Genomic DNA, 13,909 nt, shown 5'->3' on the forward strand with positions numbered 1-13,909 from the left:
ACTGAATTACAAGACAACTTGAGCTAAGAAGTGATTATAAGTTTAGATAAGTGGAGGAGAACTTGAGCTAAAGATACTAAGCTAAATTTAGCCTTGGTTTACCTCCCATGGCTCCAACTAGACTTCTTGGTGTTTAACCTGAGGGAGAAATGGTTTTCCAGAGGCTGAATAAAACACTGAGGTAAAACTTCTGCAATGCAAAGAGCACCTCTCCATGGGTAATCATTTAGATTTTAACACACTTTACTGAAGACACAGCTTCTTAGCAAAAGGAAGACAGAAAACCAAACACATCTAGCTAAAACAGAGGCAATAAATGAAGCATGGCCATCTTGTATACTGGTGCACCAGTAAGCAGCATCCTAACGCCAGCTACCAAGAAATGCAGCAACCTACAGGCAAGTTAATTTCATCCCTGCATTACATTATGGGGACAGTGAATCACTGATGGCAGAGGCAATAAAACGTGTCTCTGCCTTGCTGCGTGGCACTTCCCAGTATGCAGGCTGAGAAGCAGACCCACAGCCCACTCCCCAAAGCGTGCTGCTTGGTTTGCCTGAGTATTCCCTTGCACATTTGCTCCCTTGGAGCAACGGATAGGCTGAAAATGAGAACAGCACAGAAAGCAATGCAAGTCTTTGAACTCACGGGTCTGGCTGGGCTGCTGGCAGAGTCCCGCTGGTGCTGGGTCACCGCGATGTGGCAGGGATGGCAGGGCAGCGGTGCCGCATCCTGCTCAGCCTGCTCCCTGCAGGAGGAGAGCGGCGGCCGGCCGTGTCTCACGGGGAAGCCTGTGGCATCACAGGAGGCAAAAAGAAAAGCTGAATTGCATAAACCTGAGCAATTCAAGGTTTAGCGAACCACACCCTCCCAATTATTTCTCCTGGAGGCAAGATAAGCATGTGCAGGCTGCTCAGACAACAATGTAATTTGAAGCTTTTGCTTTTCTTTCCGGCATATACCAAAGTCCATTTTCAGTTTGTCTTTGCCTCGTGTTTCTTTTCTTCTTTTCAGCCATACAATCAATTTGGTTCACATTTAATAGAGCCCAGTGATATGTCTTAAAAGTTGCTTCAAGACAAAAGATTCATTTTGGCTTTTCCCTTGGAGCAGGAAGCTCTAACCCAGAGCCCACCCTCACGCTTTGCAAGCTGGATCTTCACCTTGCTCCTGCACACCTGGAGTCAGTGGTGAAGCAGTGAACCATGTGAGAGCAGTTTGTAAACTAGGGTTCAGCTGCTGGAAATACAAGGTCTGCTAAGTTTCTGAACATTGGGGGAAAAAAAAAAGACTACTTTAAACACTCAGTGATTTTCAAGGGAAAAACTACCCAAGGAAGGGGTAAGATGTTGTACAGATACCTGGTAATGAGCAGCTGAGTATGAACGTTAATTATGATGGTAGTGGGATCAAAAATGCTCTTTTGTTCATTAAATATTTCCAGTGGATGAAAAGAAGCCCTGATCTCCCAGCTACATGAATCACTGATAAATGCAATGACTTCAGCTGTCATAAGCATTTTCCTCTAAGAAAGGAATTGTTACTCAGGAAGCAAGGCAGCTTTGGAGATGGACTTGAAGGAGGCAACCACAGTGCATGCTGAAAAGACAAAAGGAAATCCCTAGCCTCCTGTATAAACATCTATGGCTACTGGGTCTTGGCCTCCAATTCATTCTATGCAAGTTTGTTTCCCTTCAAACATTGTAAAAGCATGCTTGCTACTTGTGATTATAAAATCCCTTGTTAAATATTTATTTTAAGAAATCATCAAGGGAACTGTCAAGTCCTACCAGTGAGCATGACAGTCATGCTCTTAGCCTGATGGATGCTTGCTTGCAGTTGCATTTGCCTTTCCTGCTCAGCACAGCACCTCTGCATGAGGCTGCTCGAGGAGATACGAGATGGGTCCCTGCAGAGCCAGCCCAGTGGTGCCCAGTCCAGGTTTGGGCAGCAGCACCAAGCTGGAGCTGGGGCACTGTGTAGAAGTGCTGCTGCTCCTGCCCTGTGACGGGTACAACTCGAAGTAACACAGCCCACACGGGGCCAGATGTCCACAGCAGTCACAAGGCCAGGTACCCAAGCCCCACGCCTCAGCCATCTGCAAGATTGAACTATGCACATGCAACGTACTGTTAAAAAATATCCTGAAGCTACAGAAGCTTAGACATTAGCAAATCCATCCCCACAGAGCAAGGCATGTGTTTAAATCCTCCTTCATGTGGGAGGTCTCTTCTAGGCTGATCGCCTTGATCAGAAGGCCCAGCGCCCCGCTGTCACAGGTTGACCACATCAGACACTCTCAGTTTCAGACTTCATTTCCATTTTAGAAACCAGCCAAATTTTCGCCCCCTCCCACTGCTGCGAGGCTTTGCTAAGTTTCCAGACCAAGGGCCAGTTCAAACTCATTTGTTCTCATGCCAGCGTTGTTGGATTGCTTAAATGGTCTTTCCCATCCCTCAACATGCTCTCCTATTTTCCTTCCCATACTCTCTAAGCTTCTGTTTTAAAGAAAGGTTCTCCCCTGCTTCCCCAAACAGCCCTTTTGGGCACCCATTCCTCTCCAAAGTCATTCCTCTAGAAGATGGCATTAATGTTTCCTTCCACATACCAGGGAAGTTGTTTCCCCAGAAGGTGATGTATGAGTTGGCTCTGAACCAAAGCACTAGTGAGCTGCACCTTTGGATTTAAGGTCCTCTGCTGAATATGTCTTTCAACCTCTGGGGAGGATCTCCTCTCAGCTACAGGTGTTTTACTACATAATGTAGTGATTCTCTCCTTTCCTGGCTGGCTAAATGCTCTGTTACAGCTTCTTCATCAACAACATAAAAAATTGGGAGTATTTCCTAAAATGATTCATTCCTTTGCATCAAAATAACAGCAGTGTCTCACAGATCTGGCCAGCTTTGTAAAGTTCTAGTTCCCTGGTATGGCTTCACATACTGCAGATGAAAAAGAGGCAAACATTTTACTTTGTTGGATTTTAAAACAAATCTGAGCAGCTTGTCTTAACCCATGCAAAAACGGGTGTAGGGACAGGCCTTTCCAGTTGCAGATATTCCGTACTTCACTGCTGCTGAAATTATTTCCAGGAGAACAACATGCCATAAACTCTATTGTATTAGGCTTACTCATTTATTTACTTCAGCTGAGTGATTTCAGCGTACACTGCAGTACGTGTTGTGCAAGTGTGCATTGGAAAATTGTCATAATCAAATGTTAGATGATAATATTGTAATGGATACCTTCTGTGTCAGGCTCTGAAAAGACCCCCTGTTTCCTTCACACGTGCTGCCTTCCACGGACACCAACTTCTGAAGCTCCATGATGTTGGAGCAGATGGCAGATGCTGCTGACCCCTCTTCCAGCCCCTGCTCTGAGCCAGCCAGTGGATAGCTTGCAAATAGGAGACACAAGGCCAGTCTCCAGTGTGCCTTACATCCCTGATCCTACAGATCTGGCACAAAGCTGAGCTGTGACTGAGTTTTCTTAAGTGCACAAGGAATCCCCAGTGCCATTGAGCATCTCTGTGGTGTCCCCACAATGGCAAAACATGACCTCCATGGATGGATGGTGGCATGGGGACCAGGAGGATGTCATGCAACAGGGCATCAGGAGTTTAGGGGGGGTAGGGACACACTAGTCAAGAGGAAATGGGGTCCCTTGGGCTGAAGCTGGCCTCGCTACAGTACGTGATGGCAGGTCACATCCACATCTGGCATGGGCACATATAGTGGCATCTGATCCAGTCAGCTTACATGGGATTGTACCAGATCTATGCCTTGGTGTGTGGAGGCATTCCAGAGGATAGGAACCAACTGCAGGAGCAAAACATCAGGTTTAGAAATGACTCCAGAATGAAGGCCAGTGTTTCCGTGTCCAGGCCTGTCCTCATTTCCTCTTTGTGGAAAGTCAGCATTGTGAATTGGATCACAAAACATGAAGGGAAAGATTGCCAAGTGCTTGTACTATGGACTCTCTTGGGATTACTGAGTGCCATTGACGGTCTGCTTGGAAATGAGACTATGGACTCTGCGGTCATTAATCACTGATGTTAAGCTAGCAGTCCTCTACAGTGTGACAGTTTAAATTGGATGTTGACTTCCAAAGTTGACCTACGTGGTGCAAATCACAGATGGCAAGGATCTTACACATTGTATGTTACTCTGGGAAGTCATGGTTCACTTGTCATAGAAATACACTGCCTCTTCTGTAACCTGCACCTTTAGATTTTCAAGAAGTCTCCTGGGAAGGAGAACATTAACATAAGGAAGTAATTGGACCCATAGGATTAAAGTTATCTTTTGTCCTCAATTAGTGAACCAGTAATAGCATCAGACTTAGAACTACTGTTCTGAAATGAACAGCTGTCCTAGGCTGAGAGAGCACAGAACTGAGCATGGCACAACTGGACAAAGCCCAGCCATACCTACAGTTAAAATAATCCCGTCAAAGAGCTCACATAGCATCCATCAGCATGGGCCTTGATTGCGAAAGCCTGCGAAAGCCTGCAGACCCAGCTGTGTGATCTCAAGTGAAGCCCCCGGTCCTTCCACCTCCTTCAAAAAATCTGTGAAAACACGAGCTGTACATACATAAGCAACACAAATGTTCAAGTGGCAAAATCACTCTGGCTGCTGTGAGGGGATACTATTACAGAGCCAGGCTCTGTATGTTCTCCCCTGGGAGAAATTGTTGAAGTTAAAAGATTAATCCGGTCTCTCAGCACATTCATTAGTTAAATTGCAAAGCAAGCTCGTTGCATAACCAATCCAGGACAATTACATTTATCTTGTCAAAGTTCACAGCACGGGTGGACTGCTGACCTAGGTAGTGTGAATGCCTTCTGTGAGATGGAAGTACTCTGATGCATTAGAAGCATCAGCCCCCAGTTTTCAGATTACCCGTGCTTTTTTTCAGAACAGAGTACCTTCTAGAGGTTTCTTCTAGAAACCTCTAGGTACCTTCTAGGTACCTTCTAGAGGTACCTAGAGTACCTTCTAGAGGTTTCTCCACCTCCAGACATGGAGGGAGGGACAGAGGGAAGCGACAGGTTCACTTTCTATATTGGGGGCAAACTGGGGCACAGAAGTGACTTGCTCACATGGAATTAGGAACGAAGTCTCTGGCACAAAATTACATCTCATCTGTTCTCCCATACTTTGTTACAGACAATAAAAGGAATCATTTAAGATAAAGCATCTGTACTAAAAGCCCACGTTCAGGTATGTAGTATGCACAGTCCATCCTTGCATTGACTCTCACAGACAAGTTTATATTGTAGGAGCTGTTCCTAGAGTTTGAGTAGGACAGAGAAGGAGGTTATCTTGCCCACCTTCTTACATGTCACAGACTGCCTGTCCCCTGCTCTGCACCATGTATGGACCCCACTGCCCCGAATTTAGCCCCATCCGGAGTTTCTAGAAGAGTGTGCCATCCTGGTTTGAAGACCTAAAAATGGGGAGACTGCTAATATCTTTGGTAGTTTGTTCTGAGAATTAAACCTTTGTGCTTGTAAAAACACACGGATAATTTATTGCTAATTTGATGACACAGCTTCAGGTTGTCATCTTCAATCACAGGTCAATCACATGTCAATCACACATCAATCACACTTCCTAGCTGTCTGAAAGGTCTCTTCCCACCCAGTGTCTGCATCTGGTACCAGTACATGCATTATACTTGCTCTAACGTCCCCATATATTTTTGCTTTTGATACAGCAGTTCTCAGCTGCTTGACATAAGCTTATGCAAGGATGCCAAATGGTTCATTTTGGAGCAAAATATTCAGACATGTCAAGCTGAGCAACTTTCAAGCTCAATTGTGCTTATACAGTTACTTTACTAACAAAACAGGTAACTTTACATTAAAAAAAAAAAGCAAGCCAAGTTTACCTGACAAGACCTGTATCCAATAAAAACATCATTGGCTGCCACTAATAATATTCCTGTTCTTTATTACTTAAATTCCCATATCAGCTTGTCTATTACTTTCCTGGAAGTGCAGCTAGGCTAACCGCCCTGCTATTATCAGAATTATCCTGTTTATTCCATGAGAACATCGGCAAAACATGAGCATGTTTTCAGTTTTAGCAGATTTCTCAAACACTCCCAAATTTATTAAAAATTAATGTCAGTGGGTCAGAGAATTCCTCAGGCAATTTTTTTATTTTCCTTTTCCTTTTTTATTTTTTTATTATTATTTTTATTTTTATTTTTATTTTTGACTGCATATCTGCAGGTTATACAAGGTCTGCTGGTTCAAAGCTGTTATCCCAAAGTAGATTTATCTGACATTCTCTTAATTGCTGATGGGCTGGAAAATAATTAATCATCCTCACATGATACATGTACATCATCTTGTTTCTTTCCAAACATAAACGAGAAATCTGTAATGAACTTTCAGCCATCCAAGCATTTCTTAAGAACGGTTTTAACACCTTCAACCCTTGCTGGGCCTACATCACTGCTACGTTTTTTTTCCGTATGTAACATTACTCTTTCAGAACAGCTTTTACTTGCCAAGAACAGATTTTCTTCTAGTCTTTGCTAGTAACTTTCATACCTAATAACACACAAATATCAACTGATTTCCATCTTCCCTTTTCTAGCTCTTTTTCCAATATATAGCCACACATTTTATTTAAGTACTGTATGTATTCATACCCATATATACATCTATAGATGTGTACAGATACGTATACACCCACATGTACAAATATGCATAAATGAACATTTACCTATTTAAACACATTTGTACATATGTAAACACATTTCTACTTCATCTTATTTTGTCACGTATGTTCTCTTAACAATGTCTATCATCAGGCTGTCCAAAAGTTGAATTCTTCCATGCCAGGTTTGATACCATTTTTTTTATAGAATAATCATCTGGTATTTAATGCTATTCTAGTGATGTTTTACAGACAGACAAATGAAATCTTCGTCAAATCTCCAAAATAAAGTTCCCCATAATTGCACAGTTTTCTTTCCTACAAGTGGTAGTAGCTAATCCTGTCTTCAGGTTCAGTTCAGTGACTTATAATATCACAGCTTCCCACCCTGACTTGCTCCTGGGCTGTGATAATCAGCATATTGCACTGTATTTTTAAGATCCTGCACTTCCTGATTCTAAGTCTGGCAGATATAAGCCACTGGGTCATACAAAAAGCCATTCATTTCACACTGTTTCTTTTATCTCCCTTAGCCTTCTTAAACAGCTTATTCAATATTCTCACATTCTGGCCCCTCTGGTTCTGAAACCTGATGAGACAATTATGTTGAATTTATCTTGATTATTGAGAAATTCCAGTTCCTCTTACTTATTACCCAGACTCTCAGCTTCAGCATATAAGCAATTCCAAATGCATTTCTCTTTGGATCCTTTACCACACTGATTTAATTTGTTCCTGACATGGTGAATTCAAACCACATTTACTTTCTTAGCCCCCTTCTGCGTGTTGTTACTTTAAATACAGCTGTGGCAGTTCCTAGTAGTCAAGATTTTTGTCCTCTGCCACACCTATTCAATCTCTCCCTCATTTAGTACTGAACAAGTTACAAGCCAGCGCACGTTTTTGCTCCATGGCAAGTAGTCGGTCCAAAACCAACAGAGATATTTTGTGTTGACCCGTGGGATGCTGACACAGGCTGGGACACTTTATCTGCACTGCTATTTAAATAATGGCATTCAGCATCCTTCTCTCTGTGTTGGGTAGTTCTGTTTTTGCAGGTGGCTTTGCAACATAATTCAGCAAATGCAATTTTAAATTCCCGGGCAAGGACTCCACTTACGGCACGCAGGCACGAATTATCAAGGAGTTGTGGTCTACAGACTCTTGCAATACCTTGCAGTCACAGGACTCAGCTCTGGCCTTTACCAGAGATGGAAACTCTCTGAAGAGGCACAGATGTGTTTAGCGCAGGGGGAAGAAATGCATTAACATCTGTGCACGGCTGACAGCTGCTTTTCTCACACAGCACAGACGATGAAGTTCTGCAGAGTGTTTCTGGGAGCAAACGGGGCTGCATGAGTGCCCACGGCCATCTCAGCTGTGCCTGGTCACCACGCTGCTCCCTGCCTTTTTGTAAGGGAACGAGGGAAAAAACCCTTTGGGGAAGCAGGTTTCCCTCAGCCCACACTGACTTCTCTGAACACTGGATTGTAACTAAAGTGTTTAAAACCTCTGCAATTTAGCTAAATGAAAACAGGGCCCTTTTTCCACACTTACTTTCCATGTACACCATAGCAACTTTAAAATACATCAATTTGAGTCAGGATGTAATGAACCCTCTGATTTAGAAAGGTAAGGGATCTTCTCCCTTTGTGGAAAAGTTGTCTCTTTTATTAGACTAATTGCCCTAACTCTAAAAATGATGGGCTTTCAGCCACACAAGCATTCCTTTGGTCATACTGACCGTAAGTTCCAGTATACCCACACAAAACCACCAACAAAAGACATCAGCTGGGGGAGCAGAGCAGGCAGGAAGGGGTCACTGTGAAGAAGGTGAGATGTTTTCAACGCACCAGTTGTTGAGCAGCCCAGCCCCTTCTGTCTGAACATGCTATTGCTTGGAGGGCTGCTGACCCAGCAAGCTTAGCAAAGGCTAGCACACATCTTGCAAATAACCTTTGTTTTACTGAATGAATGAACCAATCTCAGCATAATTCTATTTCCATGCAAATTGCTTAAATTGGTAATTCATTTATCCACAGGAGAGTGCAATGTGCAAAGTATAGGTTGGATCAGAAGCAGAAGTTGTAAGGAGACACAGAAATATTTACATGTGGACAGATGGAGTGTATAATGTGTAATACATACATGCAGAGGGCTTCCTTAGCAATGCCCATGGCAAACTGGGAGATGGTGATGAGGGAAGAGATATAGCTCAGAGATGTAATCCAAAGGTAAAATGAATAAGTGCTGCTTTACCCTAAAGCGATCTATTTGCAAACCCAAAGGTTTATAAACTGAGGATGGAAGAGGAGCTGGTTTACTGACCTCCCCCACACAGCACAAGCCCTAGCCGTTCATGGACTTCTGCCCTCACTCTGCAGCACAGAAAGCATATTTTAAGTTTCCAGCAGCTCTTGTAACTGTGTGTCTGTCAGCCTCCCAGAACCCACAATGACTTCTGAATTCAGGGGATGATTTCAACCACTTCTGACAGATGAGAAGGGCTTTCAACAGCATTGAAACAAGTTTGGTGAAAGCAGGCAAGCAGGTGGAGATGAAAGATGGATAGCATTTTCAATGGGAGAAAACTCTTACACAGGATGTTACTAAAATGCTGAGCCCCCATTACAGACATAGAAAAGAAGTTGTATGTCCAAACAGCAAGAAAATCTTCCTTTGGAGATCACGGCACTCTTGAATCTACAGCAAAACAGAACTCTTTAGCTTTGGTGCTCATGGATCAGTTTGTTTGAATATATGTTTTCCACACTGAAGAACTCAGATCTTACATGTTTTCAAAAGCCATAATAAATGGATATATAAATGTATAGTATATAATATTTATAATCAGTATGCACGTATAAAATTCAACAAAAAGCTCAATGGAATTTGATCAGTTTCTAATGGAAAGATTTATTATTACAATTATTGTTTTGTTTTGTTTTGTTTTGTTGTTTTTTGTTTGTTTGTTTGTTTGTTTTTTCAGTCCACAATGTGAATGGTTAAGTATCATTTAAAATAAGAACTCCTTTAGAAAACATTTATTTTTTAAGCATTGTACCATGAAATGCCTTAGAAGTGACATATCCATCAAAAATGTTCAAAAGAATTTACAAACGTGCATTTAGCTGACTTACAGACCTTGTATGACCAGTTCAATGTCACAGTGCACTTCCCCTTTCTGCGTATCACAGCCTACAGTAAAGACACAGAAAGCTCTTCAGCAAACTGCAGAAGATCAGGCTCATCTGACACTGCAAAACCTTAACCTTAGCTTTCAGTGCCCGGTAATGTCTTTGGCAAATATTACGTGTGCTTTTTCCAGCATAGTTATACCTGGAGAATCTGTACTGAATATCTTTAACTGCCAAAATGGTAAAAAAAAGAGTCCGATCCAGGACTACAATGCAGAAGCTTGTTTTGAAAGCACTTCTACTAACACTTAGCTACTTGAATCTCGGCTGATAACACTGACATAATAACATTTTCCTGTTGTAGTTTCAAGCCTCTACAGACCACATACATACAGACCAAAACATTCCAGATGTGGGCTACTGAAGGCACCAAACTGTTTTTTTATGACACGACTGCAGGAGTTGGACCCAAATCTCCAGGGTTAAGCGTGGGTATACTGGTGCTTAATGTCACCAACCTTCCCTCTTGCTGCTTTGCCAGGTGCTAGGAGCTTATGCTTTAGGAGATACTTTGCAAAATGTATATGAATGGGGTTGCTATTATCCATCAAAGGCTTCAGGCTGAAGCAGTTGTTCAGAGCATCGCTGACACGTATCCCTGCTGCCGACAGAACAAGTCTATATTCATGCCTGGCAGACAAAATCGCCATTCGTGCTGAGATTTGTACCATCTTCACAAAGTTCCTTGGGAGATCTGTCAGCTTTGTGCGGGGGGAAACGGGTCAGAAAATACTGACGATTTTCAAAATGCTTGCCTTGAATTTCAATGTCTCCTCCTTGTCCTGGCTAACAGTGCACTACTGTTGGGACACACTGAGTCCCTCACATCACGCGTGAAGTGCATCGACTGGCTGAGTGTGTGGGGACTGCGAACTCCCCTGCATGCCCCTCCCTTCCCAAAACACCAGCAATGGGCCATTATCTTTGATTTTGACATCTGAAGAGAGAATGCAAATGCCAGGAAGGAAGTTTTTAGAATCTGTAAAAAAATACTCTATAAAAGACCTTCCAGAGGGAATATTACAACAGGATACAGTAAAGAAAAACAGGAGAAGAATTTGAGGGGGAGAAGCTCACACTATAAATGAAAAATACTTCTGAGAATAAACAAAAACATAAGCACATCCAAGCTTACTCCTGCTTAACAGAAAATATGTCATTAGTAACTTTTCTGCTTAAAATAAGCTAAACACATTAGTGGAATACTCAAGCATTTCTAATTTATACCTTCCAGACTGTGCACCGTAGTGCGAGGGACATGAAAGTACGCTTTGAATAGATGTTTGGGCCGCCCCCGCTAGACCACCAAGGCAGAAGGTGAAATGCAGAGGTTACAAGCTGAGTACGAGGACTCCAGTTCTTTGAAAAATTTCCTTTATACCACTAGGGTATCTCCTCAAGAATCAGGAAAAAAATCATCTCTGAAGTCACTGAACTGAAGATTAGGAGATCCAAGTCTTTCTGAGCATCTTGGTAACAGCCAGTCTCTATAAAATTGTCATGACTTATTAAATCTTGACTGGCTTACGGCTATCTATATTGTAAACTATAACAACATACACCATAAAAACAAACACTGTCCTAATTCCAGCCTCCTCCTCCCCCCAGGTTTCTTTTGTCAACCACTGTCAGGGCTCACTGTGCTGTGCAAGCTATGCAGCCGGTCTGCACATCCAAGAATCTGCAAGCTAAGCATCAGAACGAGATCCTCTCTGCACAAGAAAATGCACAACAACTCAAAATGATGGGTTTGCCCCCATCTTTATGAAAGTCGTCCCAGAGAGGGTGACTCTTTGTGAAGATAGCGGACAGTGATTTGTTAAAACACTCTAAAAAGCTCGGAACGCTTATGGAGCACAGATAATGGCTTCAAACAAACCTCTGAACAGCTGAGAAATTATCCTAGGGAAGAATGGGACAGAGCACAACAAAGCAGCAAAACTGACTTGGATTCTGTTTTTTCCTCAATTACCAAGGCGTCAGGTTTTTGTCAGAATGCTTCCCAGACTCAAGGACTGTATCGCAGACTTGGAGCAGGCATTTGCTGGTCTGCATGAAGAAGTGCAGACTCCTTACAAAATAAAATTCACTATTTTAATCTGAAATTGCAGTGAAAGATCACAGAGGAGTAAGTTAAATGGAAAGTATTAAGCTTATGCTTGAAAGGATGATGCAGTCTGAGAGGAGAAATGCACAGCATTTTTTGCTGTCATTTTCGTAGGCTGGGTGCAAACTCACTGGCCTGCACCTACAGAAGCTACCTCGGAAAGAAGAAGGTGTTTGTGCCAGGGGAGGTGGTGTAGGGAAGAACAGCCCTTTTAAAGGAAATTTGTCAGCCTGTCTACTGCTAATTAAGAGACTGGATGATAATCAGCATCATAAGTTTAAACACACCTTCTCTCTAATTAATAATTTATCCTTCACCTGATTTCCTGGGGACACAAAGTCAAGGTGATCACACCTTTCTCTGTCCGTGCCTGCCTCTCTGCACCCTGCTGCATCTTCAGAGCTCTGTGGCTTTTTCCAGTGCCCTACCTTCGACAAAGGATAACAGTTTCAAAGATATTATGTTCCCATCAGAATAAAGAAAAGAGACCCCATTAAGTGCTCACATGGAGAGGGAGGTTGAGGCATAAATACGTCCCTTATTAGATAGCAGAGAATCAACAAAGGGCTTGAAATACTTGAACGCCTCATGGGAAACACTTCCATTGAACTCACGCCTTTCTAAACACCAGGAAATCCAGCTACCAGACACAAATCTAAGAAACCAGGCTTCCCTGGCTCTGTTGCTCAGCCAGCAGCTTCGCTTAAGCAAGCAAACCGATTGCTCCAGTTGCAAAATGCCCGTGTTTCGTTGAATGGGGAGCAGGGCAAACAGGCCCTTGGTGAGTAACCTAGGCATGAAAAATCTTCGGTAAGCAGTTTCCAATTAGCAGCCCTCACCAAAATAAAGCTTACCCTCTTCCCCCCCTTCAGGGCAGGGTATTTGGGAACCCATGGGAAGGGGCACGTAGTGGCCAGGGATGCATGGGGCTGGGGCTGCAGCGTGGGGAGGGCTCTCTTGCTCCAGGGGAAGCACAGTCGTGAACCCAAGAACAACAAGTCAGTATTACACTTAATCCGCTGCCATCTGGCTTCATTTTGACAATCCACAAAATCAGACACAACATTCTTCCCCCAAATCCCTGAAAAACAACACAGAAACAGTGTCAAACCGAGTGTCCCCTCCCCTTCCTTCCCCGGCCCCTCCAGTGCCATTTCTGCAGGAGTGTCCTGCCTCCAGATGTTCCCGCTGTGGCAGAGCAGCGCCTTTCGTCATGTTTATGAGGGAAAGGAGCAGGAAGGGGAAGGAGAGACAGTGAGTAGGAGAGGCTGCAAGTAGCAGCTGCCATCCACGTTTTGTGAGCTGCCTCCAAGAGGCCATCGGTGCTGCCTGCTTGCTCCCTTCTCTGTGAATTTAAGGGAGAACCAGGACCATCTATCTATTCATCCTCCCCTACAGAAACCAAATGGCCATCCCTAAGGGGACAAAGGGAGCCACAGCCTTTAAACTAGCTGGGGACACCATCCTGCTGCAAATCAGCTAGGCAAATCCCCTTATTCCAGGTTCACAGCAGCGTGCTGCAGGAAGCCTTGGTCTCCGACATCTGCATTGTTACTGAGGCTTTAAAATAGTCCAAGTGAGCTCAAATGTCCTCTCACAGACGATGACTCAGTAACTACTGCACAGAGCCATTTCTGTCCACAACAAAAGGCAGAAAGGCAACCAAAAATGCTGAAATAAAACCCAATTCAAGCTGAGTTGTGTTCCTGTTAAAAAAAATATTGATTATCTACCAAAAAAAAAAGAAAAAAGAAAAATTGCCAGAGACTGGATCACATTTTCACCATAGCCTCCCAGCTTAGGGGAGCAACTCATGGCCTTTCAGACACTGGAGTGCTCAAGACGCCTGGCCTGCATTGCAACACAGACCTCCTGTAGCTCCTACGTGGCTTCTGCCAGCTCTCTACAGATGTCTCAGATATTCTGGGACATCT

The 13,909-nt window shown here is 43.4% G+C and overlaps 1 protein-coding gene across 3 annotated transcripts in view; it reads right to left on the reverse strand.

Annotated features, from left to right (window-relative positions):
• Positions 1-859, reverse strand: part of LNX1 (ligand of numb-protein X 1) — a 77,598-nt gene extending 76,739 nt beyond the window's left edge. For 2 of the 3 annotated variants that reach the window (XM_068680323.1, XM_068680324.1), the window contains exon 1: positions 649-859. The gene's annotated coding sequence lies outside the window, so the exon portion shown is untranslated. The remainder of the gene's footprint in view (positions 1-648) is intronic. The other variant, XM_068680326.1, reaches the window with a different exon arrangement.
• Between the last annotated feature and the right edge of the window lie 13,050 nt (positions 860-13,909).

The sequence above is a fragment of the Anas acuta genome, chromosome 4 (genome assembly GCF_963932015.1).
Source record: "Anas acuta chromosome 4, bAnaAcu1.1, whole genome shotgun sequence".
NCBI classification, from domain to species: Eukaryota; Metazoa; Chordata; class Aves; order Anseriformes; family Anatidae; genus Anas; species Anas acuta.